The 16,324-nt window shown below is 44.4% G+C and overlaps 1 protein-coding gene across 12 annotated transcripts in view; it reads right to left on the bottom strand.

The window, feature by feature from the left end:
- TCF7L2 (transcription factor 7 like 2) overlaps positions 1-16,324 on the bottom strand; it is a 173,555-nt gene that overhangs the window by 94,453 nt on the left and 62,778 nt on the right. The gene's annotated exons all lie outside the window — the stretch shown is intronic.

The raw sequence follows: 16,324 nt of genomic DNA, 5'->3' as shown, positions 1-16,324 counted from the left end.
GGCAATTTTTTTGCCTCTTGGAAGGAGCTGTAAAATATAAACAGAAGCGAACAGCATTGTCTCCGAAGCAGGGTCATTCTGCATGTTTTGAAAGGCTTTGCATGAAGTTTCCATGCTTGACAAGGAGCATCTCATGAGGGCAACACACTCCAGCTGATTGCACAATGACAGCAAGTGCCAGAAAACTCCAAGTCTAATCTGAGATCTGACACTGGTGTGTGGGCTTGGGCAATCCACTTAACCTTTCTGCATCTCAGCTTTTCTGCCCATAAATGAGGGTAATAATGCCAAGCTCCCTCTTCCCCCAGGGACTGATAGGGAGCCTGGGGTTTTTATGGCAGTTTGGAAATGTGAAGTGCTACATAAGTGCAAAGTACCATTATCTAGAATTTCCACCACCACCTCAACATGTGGGTGCAGCAGATGCTGGTGAGAAGTGGCCTGCAGAGAAGACTCCAGACAAGCTGAATGTCCATGTTTACCCCAAGGTTGCACTGGGAAGATGTTCAAGCAGCAAAAGGGGAATTTAAAAGTCCTTTCCTACCTCCTTACAGAGGCAGGAGGTACCCAGTGCAAGGGCAGCATACGTGCAGAGCCATGCAGGAGTCATTCATCCCTCAGAGGTACAGCTCTCCTGCTGACAGCACAGGGAAGGGATTGCTCCCTGCTTCAGTGGCCATATCTCAGATCTGTGGCAGCTCTCAATCACACCTCTAAACACCCAACCAGAACAACAGGGGTGTTTCTCTGAGCCCTTCACCAAACCACCACCACACCTGTATCTCACCAGGCTGAGTCAATATTCACAGGAGAAGCACAGCAACAAGAAGTATCCAAACACTTACACCACCCAGCACGTGCTCATTCCAGAAGGCAGGCAAACAGCACTCAACTCTTACAACGTGTGACTTAGCCCATTTCTTGCTTTGCTAGCTTCCCAAACTCCACAAGCAGGATTCAGGTCTTATGAGGTGAAGGGACATGAGAGCACACGATGCCCAAGCTCTATGGGCTGGTCCAGGCACGTCTTAGAACAAGGGTGGGAGACAAAGCAGAGCAGATGACCTGCTGATTACACCTCACCAAAACCTTAATAACACAAGCAAAGGTTAAAGATGCTGCTCATTCTGGACAATTGAGCTGCCTTGAGCATACCTTGAAGGGTTATAGACACCACACATAGCTACAAAGAGCATTTTCTCCTCAGTGTCCCCCTATTTCACCTACCAGTTCATCTAAACTAGAGAATTAACTATCTGCTAACTGGGATGTCCTGGAACAGGCAGCTCTGAAAACTATTGTGGCAACCAAACAGACACACAGATGGGCTGTCCAGCTGTATAGCAGACATCATGGGAACATGTTCTGCATTGGCACTAAAAATAGCATTGTTTCACCTGGAACAGCAGTTATGTCTCTCTAGGAGATGAGGAGGAGAAGAGAAGCAGAGATCAGCAGTAGGCTGTTATTACCAGTAATGAGTTTATTTTCAAATCAAAGTAGATTGTTATTCATGACTAGAAAGAGGTGGAAATTTCAAAATACTCCTAAAACAATGCTTCAAACTACTGATTTCTTTACTTCTGTGTTTATAACATACAAAACCACAGCAACCCAAGCTAGACCAGCATTATGCTGTGCTCTGCAGCAAATAGGAGAAATTCATTAAGTGACAAAGCTAACTGCTTTCTGTGACTACACCAGTAATTTAATTCAGTGGTGAGGACACTTGCCAAGATGGTGAATTTATGCAAGTTCTGGAGAATCTTCATGGAAAATAAACTTTTATTAATTAAAGAGTATCACTCACTGCTCAACCCAGGGGACGGAAATGTATCACATGTTCCCCATCTCTGTTCAGAGGAGCCCCAACACCAGCCAGCTCAGGAACTGCTTGTGGATGATCTCCAAGACAAAAAGCTGAGACTTGTGCATGAGTAACAAACTAAGTTCCACAAAAAATCACGATCTCTTCAGTGATCCTTCACTTACAGGAAGAGCAATTCATTTTGCTGCACGAATGATTAATTATAAATTATTAAATCCAGCTCTACTCAGGATACTTACTCAGGGAAGCAACTGCTCCAACCTGTCAACAACTTTTGTTTTCTAAATCTCTGAAACCAACATCACTTCAAAACACATATGGAGCCAGATTTTCCACAGAAGCATTAGCATGTGTTTTTAGTGCCCACTCTCTCCAGTCCTGGCCAGACTCTAGGAGGGACAGAAATTTACTGCCTGTGCTCTGGCCTTTGGAAACAGCCTGTTTCAATAGGACACTGCCATTGCTTTCACCCTCCTCTCTCTCTCCCATCAATGTGAACCACACACGGAAGCATCTGGAGAGCATGAGCTTACTTTCCCCATCCTTATCACACAGGACACTGTATCTCCCAAGCAGGAATTTGGGGAGCAGCCTGCCCATGAGCACAAGTTTTGCTGCATTATTGCATGCAGCACTCAAGGAGGAGGCAATTTCCTGCCTGGCAGGAAGGCAGGGGAGAGCCCTGGGATGCTCCCCGCCTCCTGCCTGCCCATCAGCAGCAGGCAGGGGCTGGGGAAGGACAAATGTGAAAGCAGGAGAAAGTGTGGGGCTGCAAACATGCATCCAAACACAAAGCAGACAGAGGATGCACGGACACAAAAATGGGATACATTATTATTCCATAAATTAAGTTAAAGCAACCTCAGCACATCCCAGACCTCTAATACCGGGCTGCTGCACTCCAAGTGAGTTGGCTTCCAGCCTGCAAAATGTTTCAGCTTCACTCAACTGAGACAAGACCCACATTTTATTAAAAGAGGTTTATCTTCCTGCAAATAAACCTCAACAGCTTCTGAGCCCTGAAGAAGCAACTTCGGTTTGTGTCTCGCCCTCCTCCCCCCTGCCCACAACAAAACACACATTCAAAATCTGATGAGTAAAGAATTACCAGTTACAGCTTTCTGAACCTTGCCCATGTCAGGCTGGTATGCAACAGGTTTCAATGTTTGTTTTTATAATAAATAAAGCAAAAGTATGATGAGACAGCTAAGCTCCTTGCCTCTCCTCTGCCTTCTTTGAAGATGGCTTTTTATTTTGAGACTTAAGCAAAAGACTAAAGCCGGTAAAAAAATAAAGGGTATTCCCTCTCTCACATTTCAGCCTGTTCCAAATAATCTAGACAGCCTTAAAATACCAAGCTTGCCTGTCAGCCATTTAATGAAGAAGTATTAATTTTTTAAAAAATGTAACACACGCACACTTCCCCTTCTTCTTATATATCTACTGGTCTGCCCCACAATCTCATTTTTCTGATAAAAAGGAAAAAACATTTACAAGGGGGAAAAAACCCAAAAACACTTTTCCAAGCAGGGAGCAAAACCTAAATAAAATTAAGGAAGTGTAAAGCCCAACTTTAACAGCAGACGAGTCTGCAGAGAACAGTGTGACCTTCCCTTATCACCCACTGACATGCTTAATCATTTCCAAACAAAAATGCACTTCTCTGCCACTTCTTCACTCTCTGAGCACCTCCAGCTCCTACACGGCCAGTAAAGAGTTAAATCTCCCACTATCCCCTGCTGCCTGCGAAAAATCACTGAAACAATTGAGACATTGTCCAGTGAACAAGACTCCCAGATCCTGACATTTTTGTTTATGTCCCAGTTCTCAGCCTGTCAATTTTCACTCCCAACGTTAAAAGCCTGGCTTGCCCCAATACAGTCTGCCCTCGTCTGAAAAGGCTCCACTTCATTTATTTTATTAAAGCTATGGTGTGTTTATGATTCAGAGCTCTCCCCATCTGAGGACCTGTTGGTCCCATCCCCCTGCCTTCCTCCCTGCCCTGCAACAGCGACTTCCTAACTCCAAGGAGGCTTTGCAATGCCTTTTGCAGAGCCATGGCCCAGGAAAATAACTGTGCTTAGGTTAAACACCACTGTCCACATTTTCCTGGAGTATGAAATATCTGTTACTGAACTCCAGTCCCTTAAAATAGCCTTTCATTATTAACCAGGGTAGGGTAGAGGGGAAGGGAGTTGGATACTAAGCCAGAGTGGCAGGAACTTTAAAAATAAAGTTAATTAAAAAAACAAAATAAAACAAACAAACAATAAAAGGAGAAAAAAAAAAACACCCTGAAAAAAACCCAAACCACACACATCCACTCTACCCAGCAGCAAACTAGAAAATACATGTAATGGAGTAAAGCAAACATCTTGGAGAAAAGCAGTGTTTTTTCTCCGCTGCTTCGCGGCTGCATTTCCTGCCTGTGTTTTCATAATGACCGGAGCGTCAGGCCCAAAATACATCCCTCTCCTTCAGCCCTGCCGTCCTCTCCCCCCATTCCCAGCAGTTTTTTTTCCCCTCCGTTACGCTCTCAATACTTTATCTCCATGAAAAGCACACACAGCGGTCACCAGCGTTTCCTGTTTGCCGAGTGTGCTTTAACTATATCACACCCTCGGCTGCTGCGCTGGAATGCACAGCATATGGCATTGTGAAAGGGTTTACTGTCGAATAATGGCAGCAATGCAGTCCTGCTGGTTTATATCAAACCCTGTCACTCTCTTCACGGAGGTCTCCCTCGTGCTCTCCGAGAGGCGAGGTAAAACACACACACACACACACACACACACACACACACACACACACACACACACACAGACACACAACTTCAGCTCTCATGTAGGACCTCAGCAGAAGCCTGTCTGAATCAAGACCTGTGAACTCAAGGCAAGGAAGATTGCAACTTATGAAATGGGAACTAGAAGCCACTCTAAGAGTTGTTTTGGATCTTGGTCCCCATAATGGGACCTTCTACAGGTAAACAGTTGGGCTGTTAAAAGACTTTTGAGCTCCTTGCTAGGATTCCTGTGGGCACAGCCACCATGGGCCAGAGGATGGCTACATTCCTGAGCACCTCTTCTCCAGGGTGGCAGGGCTGTCAGCCTGAGCAGCTCCCTGAGCACTATCCCAAAGCACAGCTTCACCTTCCCTGCTTTTAAAAATCAGTGCTGATAGATTTGGTTATGAAAACATCCACGAGAAAAGCAAACGTACACCATCACCTTTCACTTTGGGTCAAAGTTTCAAAACTGCATTTTCATTTAATTGCTCACAGGTTTATTTTTGGTTTGGCTTTTTGTTTTTGTTTTTTTAAGCAACTTTGAAAGACAAATACTTCCCAAATAAATAAATAGATAAAGTGCTGCTTCCAACTGCAGCCAGGTTTAGCTAAGATGCTCACAAAGGTTATACTTCAAAGTGCTTTTTGTGCAGATCTTGAAATGCCTTCCCATGCCCGGATGCATTCGGCCAGCAGACGCTGAAATGAGTAGCAAGACTTTTAAAGCCCATTGAAATGCATCCATCCACCCTCTCTTCATAAAAGGAAGCCTTACTTAACAGGCATTTATTATTGCTGAACTAGGGTTGAAAGTTCAGTGTCCTTATAGACCAAAATTATCAAGATTTCTGAGTTTGCAGCCCACGTTTAACTCCTAATGAGCTATTGTACCCACTCACTGCTATTAACTCTTTGATGTCAGGAACTCATGATGCTCTTTTAAATGTCTCACAGATGTCCAAGGGAAAAAGTGCAAAGCTCACCTGTGCTGAAGGACAGGTGAGCAACCAGGTTCGGGGTTTTTTTTTTTTTTTTTTTGCTTTTAGTCCCCTCCAGCAAAATTTGCAAAGACAACTACAGCATTAAATATGCATGTCAAAGACAGGCTAGCCTACCAGTCTGGACTGTGAACTCAGACTCAGGGGAGCTGTACATCGCTTCCAGCTTTGCCATGATCTGATATGCAGAACACGTTACCTTCCTGGGAAAGGGACGTGAGCATACGGTGCCCGTCACACCACACACGTACAGCAACCCAACTGCTGCTGTGGGCACTGCACAGCCCCGTCTCCCATGGATTTGGGCAGTCTGAGGCAGCGACAGCAATCTGCTTTTCTGACAGTTCCTTGTCTAGTACATCTTCCTAAATACAGGTAACAGTAAAATGACAATGAAATTATCTTTAATTTGCACCAAGCGCTTTGACCTGCTCATTACGCAGTCACATCAATGAAACTGTGTCCACAGGGAGAAGGCACTATCATGCTTAAATGGCACTTGGGAAGGGAAGGGTACTGAATTTTCCAACCCCAGACTAAGGCCCCCAGTCCAATCACCAGCAAACAGGAGCAGGGTGATATTTTATCTCAAGAGTCACAAGCCCAGCTGGGCACCCAGGTGTGGAGCAGATTGAGTTGGCCAGACAAGAACACAGCACCAGCTCTTTGGCTGTTCCCCTCTACCACCAGTGCTGTGACTGCTCCCTCACACTTTCTCACTGTTTACTCACCCCACAGATTCCTCAGAGCAGTGACCTGAGGTGCCCAAGTTGTCTGTGCAGGAATGGAGTTTAACAGTCCATCTCCGGTGTGAGCGGACGCTCCCTGGACGTGCCCCGGGCTTGACGAGCAGAACAAGTCACTGCAGGGTGAGCCCAGCAAGGCCTTACAGCACCTCTCTAACTGCCCAGCCACATGCTAGACACCTTCAGCCCAAATGGCAGCTGCTGCCTCACGTTTACCCCTCGGGCAGCAATTGTGGAGCAACCAGCATTGCCTCAGATTCACACCGGAGCTTATCCCAAAGTAACCCGTCCTGGCCATCAGAGCCCTTTAATAAGGAGCAGGTTATTTCATGTCCTGTAAACGACTTCCGTCCAAAGAGCTGGACATGCCTGAAAAGCATGGACATGAGGAGTCAATGTGGAGCAGTTACGGCTTTAGCAATTCAAACTCTTGCTTGCTTAATATTAATTAACCACGTAGACATGCCCAACATGCAGTGACAGAAGTTCTGCTGCCAGGGAAAGCTTCACTGCAGACATTTGGGGTTTTCTAATGATATGGCTTCCAAGCAGCTGCTTGGTAGGAGCCATAAGTGCATAGTAAGAAAGTCTGGTGGCTTTCAGGTGTCTTCATTCTGCTTTCCTCCATAAAACATCATTTCTTTATTACAGGGCAGTCACATGCCCACAGCACTCAATACTGACATTGCAGAGCTCTGCAGGCACAGATTAGGGCAACTTTTTTTTGTTTTCTTTACCTTCCCAGACACTATTCTTTCAGCCAGGGAAGGAGACCACGTTCAGATTTTGTTCATTTCCCAGTGGGCAGATGAGCATCAAGAGACCAAAATCCTTCTTCAACTTTTCTTCTACTACTCCTCCTACAGCCCTGGGAAGAAATATGTTAGCACAAGGACAAGCTCCAGGGGAGAAGAGTTCAGGTCGCACTATTCCTCTCTCCCTCTTTCTTTTCAGTAGCTGGGGGACAGGCAGAGACCACAATTGTCTCTCAGGAAGGGACTTTATTTCATGTAAATGCTCATTTCAAGCACCCCAACTCAGAAAAGCATCACTACACGAGACAGCACTTTGAGCACATGCTTAAGTGTTGTCCTGAACACCGATGGACATCAATGCATGTTTAATGATTTCTTGAATCAAGGCCTAAAGAGTAAAAAGGAAGGGGAAGCTAGTTTCCACAGTAATAGCAGTTGAGAAGTCTTTGAGTCGTGCCAAAAGGAAAAATGCATGTTAAAGAACCACTCGCCTCTCCTAGGAAACTGCAACTCTTTCTGCAGGCCTGCACTGCAGGGCCCAGGGTCACCATCAGGTCTTAATCTGTACCAAAAAAGTAGAAGGACAAAGTTGGAGGAAAAAACTTTAAAAAAAACCCTTTCAAAGCAAACCCCAAAACTTGCTTACTTCTTACTTCCATCAGGGAGGTTAGTCAGAAAACTCCCTTCCTCTTGTCAACACACAAACATATGTGTTCACACCTTGCATGTCCCTGACCAGCTACCAGCCTATCCCTCATTTTGCACATATCATTCCTATGGATGGGGGCCTGGGTGCATGGCTACTGCCAGCCAAGGTAGAGGAAGGACTGGTCCAGCTGCCCCAAATTGACTAATTCCAAGACATGATGTATAAGGTACATCTGACACAAAGACCTAAATGACACCAAAAGTAACTTTCCCCTAAGGTCTGATAAGATGTAAGGATTTTAGGTTTAGATTTCAAAAACTACTACAGTTTCTGGGATTTTTTTGTTTTGGTTGGGGTTTTTTTGTTTGTTTGGGTTTTTTGTTTTTTTGGTTTTTTTTTTTTTTTTTTTTGCTTTCCTTTGGGGCTACAGGCTTTTTTGCTTGCCTCTAAAATCCTGATGTGGAAATCATCAGTTTCTCAAAATCAACCAGGGAAAGTTACTTAGCATCTGTTCTGGCCAGACCGGTGAAACAGAGGAGTGAGCAATGCTTCCCCACCTTGGTTAAGTGCTCAATGACTTTACTCACAGGTATCTGTTAGATATGAGCAAAGCTTCCAAGTAAATTCCCCTGGAACCCAATCCCTGTCAGCAGCCCACTGCATATCCAAACCCAAAATCTGTTTGACAACTTATTTCTATCTTCCTTTTGTGAAAATAGGCACAGAACACTGCTAGGGGACAGATTTGGGGTGGGAGCTTGTTTTAAAAAGGAATCACTCCTTGTTAATTGTAACATCTCTAACTCCCCAAAGGCTTTCCAAAATAGGTCTGCCCCTTGCCAAACAGGTCTGCATAGGGCAGAGCAGAAAGCATCCTTCCTTCTCTTTATGCAGTGGCTTACAAGGCAGCTCCAGTTTCTTTCACAAGAGAGAGTAGAAATTTCTACACATTCCAGAAAGTAAAGCATCCCATGAATAATCTAATCCCAAACCACATGAACTGGTGAGAAAAGTAATAATCCTCGAGCAAATTAGCAAAAAACTGGTCCTGAGCCCAGCAATGTCAGTTTCCTTCCTTTCTTTTTAATGAAAAATACATGCTGTTTACTTTACTATAGCACCTGGACACAGCACACAGACCTTGTTTAGACAGAAAATAGGTGGTTCCTATTCAAGTAGGCTCATCTGCACGGGAAAGTTTTTGTGCTCAAGTGTGAATTGAAAAACGCAGAACAACTATTTCGAATTATCTTTCCGTGTGGACACTGTTATTCGGCACTAAGAGTTCCTTTGTGAGATTTAGCTTAATCCGTTTCCAAAGCGGATTAAGCTAAACCACACAAAGGACCTCTTACTGCTGAATAAGAGTGGCCGCATGGAGAGATAATGAGGAATAGTTATTCTGAGACAGCCACTTCCACTGGGTATTTGGGCTTTTCCATTCTGCCTCAACAAGCCCAAAGCTGGACTGGTAAGGGAAGACTGTGGTTCTAGAAATTTGGGGGAAAATAAGTGCCAGGGCCACATCATACCCATTAAACCTTCTGCTCTACACATGATGGCTGCTCCTGCTCCAGTCAGCACAGGCTCTGGCTCCAGAGGAGGCTGCATTATTCAGTACCTACTTCTCTAAGCTCCAGACTGAATCCAGCCACAAACTTCAGCTGCAGACAGGGTGCGCGGGGAGAAGGACCTGCGGCGAGCGGCCCTGCCAAGTCTGCCACCCTCGGTACACATCAACTTTGATCTGACAGGCTCACCCATCTGGCTCTGCAGCATCACCCGGCGCTGCTGCGGCTCCTCGCCCGCTGCCAAGGCCGAGCTGCTGCTGCTGCAGCCCTCGCGCCCGCCCGGGGCTCTGGGGACCGACCGTCTGCGTCCTCCCCGCTCCGCCTGGCACAACCACTCTTCTGCTGGAGAGCTGATAGCCTGCTGATGTTTAATTGTAGGCCCACACAAGTCCCTAGAAGTTCATTTAACATGCATGCTTCAGCATGACAAACTGCCATGTGATAGTATTCAAAAGGCAGCTTGTGCTCCTCTGTGCTGAAATACTCTTCCAAATCATCTTCCCTGTGTAGGTTTCTCAAAATGTTGCTCTTTGCAGGTTTATTGTAACTAGTCAAAAATGGCCAGAAATTAGGTATCCTATTTGTGTCATATTAAGGACATAAGGGCTTATTTCATAAGATACAGGAAGGAATCCTGCAGTAGATGCACTTCCAACCACACTGAAGGCAGCATGGCTACATCGTTCTTAAGATGATCTGATGAGCAAGCTTTTGTCTTGCTTCCTCTTCACTCAGAGAGCTTCAATACTCAGATATGTCAGAGAGAGATATACTTTGGTGTGTCATAACAAACCAAAATGTCAAATCTCAAGGCTCCAACTTATATGCAAGACTGCACAGCCTCTTCAGGAAACCAAAACTGCTGCTGGTTCACTGCAATATCCAAAGCTATAAACTTGCTGCTTCAGAAGGACCTGCTGAGCCACCCCAAGTGGTGTTGGAGAAGCCTGACCCTGCCTGCCAATGTTGCAGCCATCCATCACAAGGTAAGTCGCCCCAGCACCCAAAAGCCAGAGCCTTTGCCAGTACCAAGGACCAGGTTCTCCCCAAGTCAAACCAGATGATTCACAAGAAATGGATGCCCACCAGATGAGGGTTTGATTGGGCTGAGCCTACCCTAACACCCTACTCAGCTGCCTTCTCCTGGAGCAACACTTAGGGTTGCTAACTCCTACAATTTTACAGCCAGGCTAGCAGTCCTTACTGTTTTTCAAGGCATGGTAGCCTGAACTCGAGTGTTTAGGGAAGAACCTGAGACTGCTTACAGCACACAGCAAGCTCACAAACTGCCATAGAGAAAACTTTGAGATTGAGCAGAGTATACCCTGCAGGCTCAGGAAACAGAACAAATAAAGAGAATACAAAATGTATTATTTAAGAAACAGAAAACAAACAAAAACAAGATGCAACCCCCCACCCCACAAATCCCCATGATCTTTTGAGGCCTGACTCATGAGCCTAGAACAATTGGGGTTGGCAGTACCAACATTTTACAGCATTTATTCACAGCTGAAATATCCTAGCATTCAAATACTTCAGAGTTTTTGGAACTACTCACAGATCTCCTGACTACAACCAAGCGTGACAATTCATCCCAGCTGCCAATCCAGCCCCAAGGTGGCTTCTGAAGGTGCTTTAGTGCTGACTGATGTTTGCAGAAGCATTAAATTCCTGCACACTTCACAGTAAGAGGTACAAGCCTGCACACTTCCCCAGTCCCAGCATTACAGCAGAGGAGTTCCCTCCAGTACTGAAAGGAGGGCTGTAGACCATGGACATTGTGTTACAGAGTAAACACAAGGCCACGAAGCAGCCCCCTAAAGTCTGAACTATTTCACAAACATATTGAATTACCAAGTGAATTACTTTCAAGGAGCCCAAATTTCTTCTGCTGTCTACACAAACCAAGCACTAGGTTTCCATTCATATTTAATGGGTACTGAATATAATGGGTGTGTTTTATAGGAACCCATCCAAAAGAATTTTATTGGGCTGCCGGTAGGTGAATTCTATACTTAGCCCCAAACATTCTGGTTTGTACACAGGATTTCTTCAAACACAACAAAAAAAATCAAAAGGAATTAGTGGTGAAAGATTCAGCCACAAAATTCTCAGCAAGCTTAATTTGTTCTGTGGCTTAATTCCAAGAAGCTCCAAAAATTCAGGACAAGACGTTTGCATACTTTTGGGCATGTATTAATGAAACATTTTATTTACTTTGCAATTGCCAAAGCAATTAGCCAAATAAAGTATAGAGTATTTAAAAAGGAGAGAGTCACTAAAGCAGCTTTCCAATTAAGTCTGCGTGGGTATTTCTGCAGTGTGAGTCTCAGGGATCTGCATGTTGGGTCCATGACCTACCAGCCATCAGGGAGGGACAGACCAGGCACCACGACAGCTCAGACACAGCCCTCTCCTCCTGCCCACAACGTGTCCCTCTCAACACCAGGCACTGACATCAATGATGCCCAGCCAAGTCCTTCCCCCCACAACACCACAGTGCTCCTGATCACCCTGCAGATCTCTAGGGACAGAAGAGGTTCCTGTCATCCTGCAGGCAGCCTGCAATCCACGAACATCTCAAGAGGTTACTGCAGAGGAAGAACAGCCTCCCTACAGCAAAACATTAAAGACAAACAAAGCAAGAGCTTTAAAAGCCCTCTCAGAGCACTGTGAATGAAGTTGCAAGATTATGGTTCCAGATGGCTCCATACATATGATACACATGGGGTCTGGATGCACCCCACTTCCAGCCTGTCTGGAGGGACACTGAAGGTGCATTTTAAAATCTGCCTGAAATAAACCTAACTGTTACTAGTAGGTATTTGTTTTTTCTTTAAAATGCAGAAGTACAAACCACATTAGACAAAAAAAATTAGGGAACAGGCAGGGCAGACTTCAACTCCAGTTGCTCTGGGAAAAAAAAACTCCTGATCTCTCCAAACCACCCAGAGGTCCCAGATGCCCACAGAGAAGAGGCTGAGAAAAGTCAGTATGTTTCAGATGGTTTTGCCTTCAGTTTTGCTTGTCACATTATGTTTTGAAAAAACATTTTTTCTTTAAAAAAAAGAGAAGAAGAAGAAAAAAAAAATAGATACACTGCTGCACAGTGATTCTTTGTTCTTGGTGATTCAGTCTAGTATATGGCTCTGTTCCTTACATATTAGGCCAAAAAGTACTGGAAGTCCTCCCCCCGAGGTTAACATTGACATTTGCTTCAAAATGCAGGAATTTTTTAAACCCCTTAGTATTTTATAAGGAATATATTGTACCAAGCCATCATCATCTTGGCTTCTGAACGTTTCTGCCAAGAAGGAAGCTAAAAGCAAGTCTTTGCACAGCCTGCAGGAGGCAGGATCCCAGGACTGGTCTTTCACCCACACTCCTGCCCAAAACAGGCTGAATCAGAGTATTTACTTTCCAGAGAACAGGCAAGAACAGCACTGGTTTTCTTCTTAAGGTTGCAGGAATGAACACAGATATAAAAGGTTTTAAAGGAGCTTGCTTTCTGCAGTGAGCAGATTTCAGAGACCCTCACAAAGACATACTTTGCTCATTTTCACCTGCCTGTCCTGGCTGCAACAGAAAATGTTCATGTGAGACTCCCACTCCAACATCACCCATCTCCCATCCATATCACCCTGCTGGCAGCACACATGTGCATCAAATCAGCTGCACACTGACCATGGGACTTCAGGACAACTAGCACCCCACCCCCTGAAAGCAAGCTGAAGTCTGCTTTACACCCAAAACTTCCTACTAAGACTGTTTCACAAAACCTTAATGCCTCCAATGAAATCAAAGGTCAGAAAAAAACACTAGGGGAAATAACCACAAAAAACGCTTTTAAAATATCCCAGCCTCATAATAGTACTATCTGCAGGCTGAATTCAAAATTTTGACCTAGCAAGCTTAATAACATACTATTAAAACAATTTTTGCCCCAGTTTCCTTTCACCTTTGGACACAGATAAGCAGCATGACTGTGCCAGAGCAAGATGCAAAAAGTCTTACCAGATGAGTGAAGCACCTAAATGTAAATAAATGCACTGGTCTTAAATGGAGCCTCATGCTGTACCTTCCTCAAGACATACTGAACATAATTTCGGTTTAATATTCTGTTTCTCATTATGGACCTTGGAGACTCTCTCAAGCACCATGAAAAAGCAGTATTAACCCAGCCCTCGGCACTGGGGACAGCAATCCAGCCAAATTATTCATGCTGGTCTTTTGCTTCAATTTTTGTAGTCTTAACTTAATGTTCTTAAACAAACCTGAAAGGAGGATGGCTGACAAATAGAACAGATTTTACTTTAGACATTACAGACGGCCATGTTATGCAGCCTTGAGTCATTAAGCTGAACTCCTAAGGGGAGTTTCATTGGAGCTGGGAGTAAAAACTGACACAGAGCTTGTGGTTGTCACAGCCAAGCACTGAGAAGAAAGAGTGTTAAAAAAGGGAAGACAAAAAAAAAAAAAAAAGGAGGGGTAAAAAAAATAATGCGGGGGGGAAAAGAGAAAAAGAAAAAGTGGGGGGAAAAAGGAAAAAAAAGGGGGGGAGCGGAACCCAAGCTGCCACACTCTCCTTTCCTCTCTTTGTAATCCAGCTATGAAGATTAGCCTCAAATCCTGATTTCAGAGATAGGGGAAAGATAAGAAGTGATTTGCAGGTGTTAGCATTTCCCTACAGATCTTCAGGGCAGCCCAACTGATTTGAAGATGAAAAACTGGCATGGGTACACTGGATGGGTAGACTAGACACAGCAACCAGGGTAGAGAACCAGTTTCTATCCCTACATGTTACACTTGCACAGAAGCATCAGGACGCCCATGAAATACCCATCACTGTTCTACAAAAAGATTAACTGTGTTTTCACAAGTGGATATAGAGGTCTGTGCAAGAGCAGCCAGGTCCCAGGTGCTGTGGGCAGGCACAGCAGCAGCAATGGGGACACCAGAGATGCCTGACACATCCCAGGCCAACTGGCCTCTGCAGCCACTTTATCTCCCCCAAATGCCATTACCCGCTCTAACTTTATTTACAAAAAAAAAAAAAAAGAAAAGACCATTTTCACTCCACAAAATTAATGCGGCCTGGGGTCGGTGCCAGGAAAAAGGGTGGAAAAAGCTGCCCCTTATTTATATATTTTAACAGAACAAGGCAAAGCAGTTTGCTGCTAGAAATAAACATTAAGCCTTGCAGAACCTCCCCCCCCACCACTCCCAAAAACCCACTGCTCTCCCCCTCCCTCCCTCCTCCGCCTCCTCTCCCTCCAACATTGTAAGTAGCACAAAAGATCACATTACAAATGCCAGCTGTGGCTCTTTGGGAAGGTGGCCTCCATCTCGGAGGTAGTATATGTTCCTCATGGCCTAAGTGGTTGCTATGGTAAATATGCTTTTTATTGAATAGCAGAGTGAAACAGCTTTTAAAGAGATCCATAAGAACCCCATAAATGGTCAAAACACAAAGCAGATCAACCTCAGCCTCCCTGGAAGCAGGTTGTGCTTCGTTTTCCAAAATGATTGTCATTTTTGAACCCTTTTTGTATATTTTGTTGACCACTCATCTCAACCTCACCCACACCTGGGTGGAAGGGCTGGAGAGGGTCAGGGGAGCTGAGACCCCAGCCAAACCCCTCAGCACCACAGGCTGCTTTGGGTTTCAAAGGCAAGTGTCTGCTCTCCTGGGGCAGGAGGCTTAGGGACAGTGGATGCTCAGCACTGGGAAGCTCAGGTGATCCCAACCAAACTCATCCTGCCCTCCCCAGGAGAAGCCTCTTGCTCCCTCTCCATCTCTTCCTAGGAGCCTGACACCACTCCAGCATGCCAGAGCCACGGGAACATTCCCACCCCATGTCAGTCCTCTGGCACAGCAGTAAAAAGAAAAGAATTAAAATAAGAAAGTTTCTCTAGCTCATTTCTTATTAGGAGTAGATGATGGCAGGTTTTGATGACTGTAGATTTCTGATTAAGCAGCCAGACATCTTTCCTCTGATCTCTTCCTCCAGTGACAGCCCAAGTGGACAGGAAGGAAAAGCAAAGTAATTTTGGAAAAGTGAAGCAGCCAACACTAGATATTAACTGGGCAGGTACCAGTCTTGTTCCAATTGCTCTCTGATGGTTTGAAGGATGGTTTAGAAGCCATGGATTCTAAAACACAGGAAATCTTTTTTTCCTTTTGAATAAAGAACTATGACACTCATCACAATGTGCTGACAATTCTCAATTTAAAGAGACAACAATGGAAAAAGAAGCACCTCAAAATGTTTAGTATGATTTGAGATTTCTAGAAAAACCAATGAGTGCCTTGGATGATCTACAAGCAGTGTCAGCTCTAAACTATAGAGCAAGGAGTAAAGAATGAACAGTTTCTTTTCCTGGCATTTACCTTCTCATCCAATGGTTGTAAAGAAGTTTTTTTAAAAAATCACATTAAACTTGATGATGAATTCTTTTCAGAAGAAATGTTCTAACCCAGTACCTGCCATTCTCTCCAGAGGTAAATGTCCCAGATGAATAGTCAGAGCTAAGATGCTCCTTAACAATAAATGGCACTGACACTGGCTGTGGGTGAGGATGGACCATTGCATATCTCTGCTCTTGCAAATCACCACACAAACAAACCATTTCCTTCTAGATGTCTATGGAAGCTATTTTAGAAAGCAAAATAAACCTCCATACCACTCTCATGTAAATTTGTACTGAACATTGCAAACTCAACATTGTTTTCACAACAGAAGCACAAGAAAAATTAACCGAGAATTGAAAATTTAAGTTAGAAGTTAATAAATAACAATATTTTAAAAATACTATTCATTATAAAGAGAGTTTTATATTTTGCAGGTAGTAATAAACATTTGATAACAATGTTTATACTAAATGAGAAGTCACCACAACACATAGGAACATGTGCTTTGCTGAACTTGGCTCTTTTGAGCCTCCACCCAGGTAAAAATCCTGACCAACTCTCATCCAAGATTTTACAATAA

The sequence above is a fragment of the Haemorhous mexicanus genome, chromosome 7 (genome assembly GCF_027477595.1).
Source record: "Haemorhous mexicanus isolate bHaeMex1 chromosome 7, bHaeMex1.pri, whole genome shotgun sequence".
NCBI lineage: Eukaryota > Metazoa > Chordata > Aves > Passeriformes > Fringillidae > Haemorhous > Haemorhous mexicanus.
The sequence above is the reverse complement of the archived record's forward strand: the minus strand, read 5'-3'. Positions and strand labels throughout refer to the sequence as shown.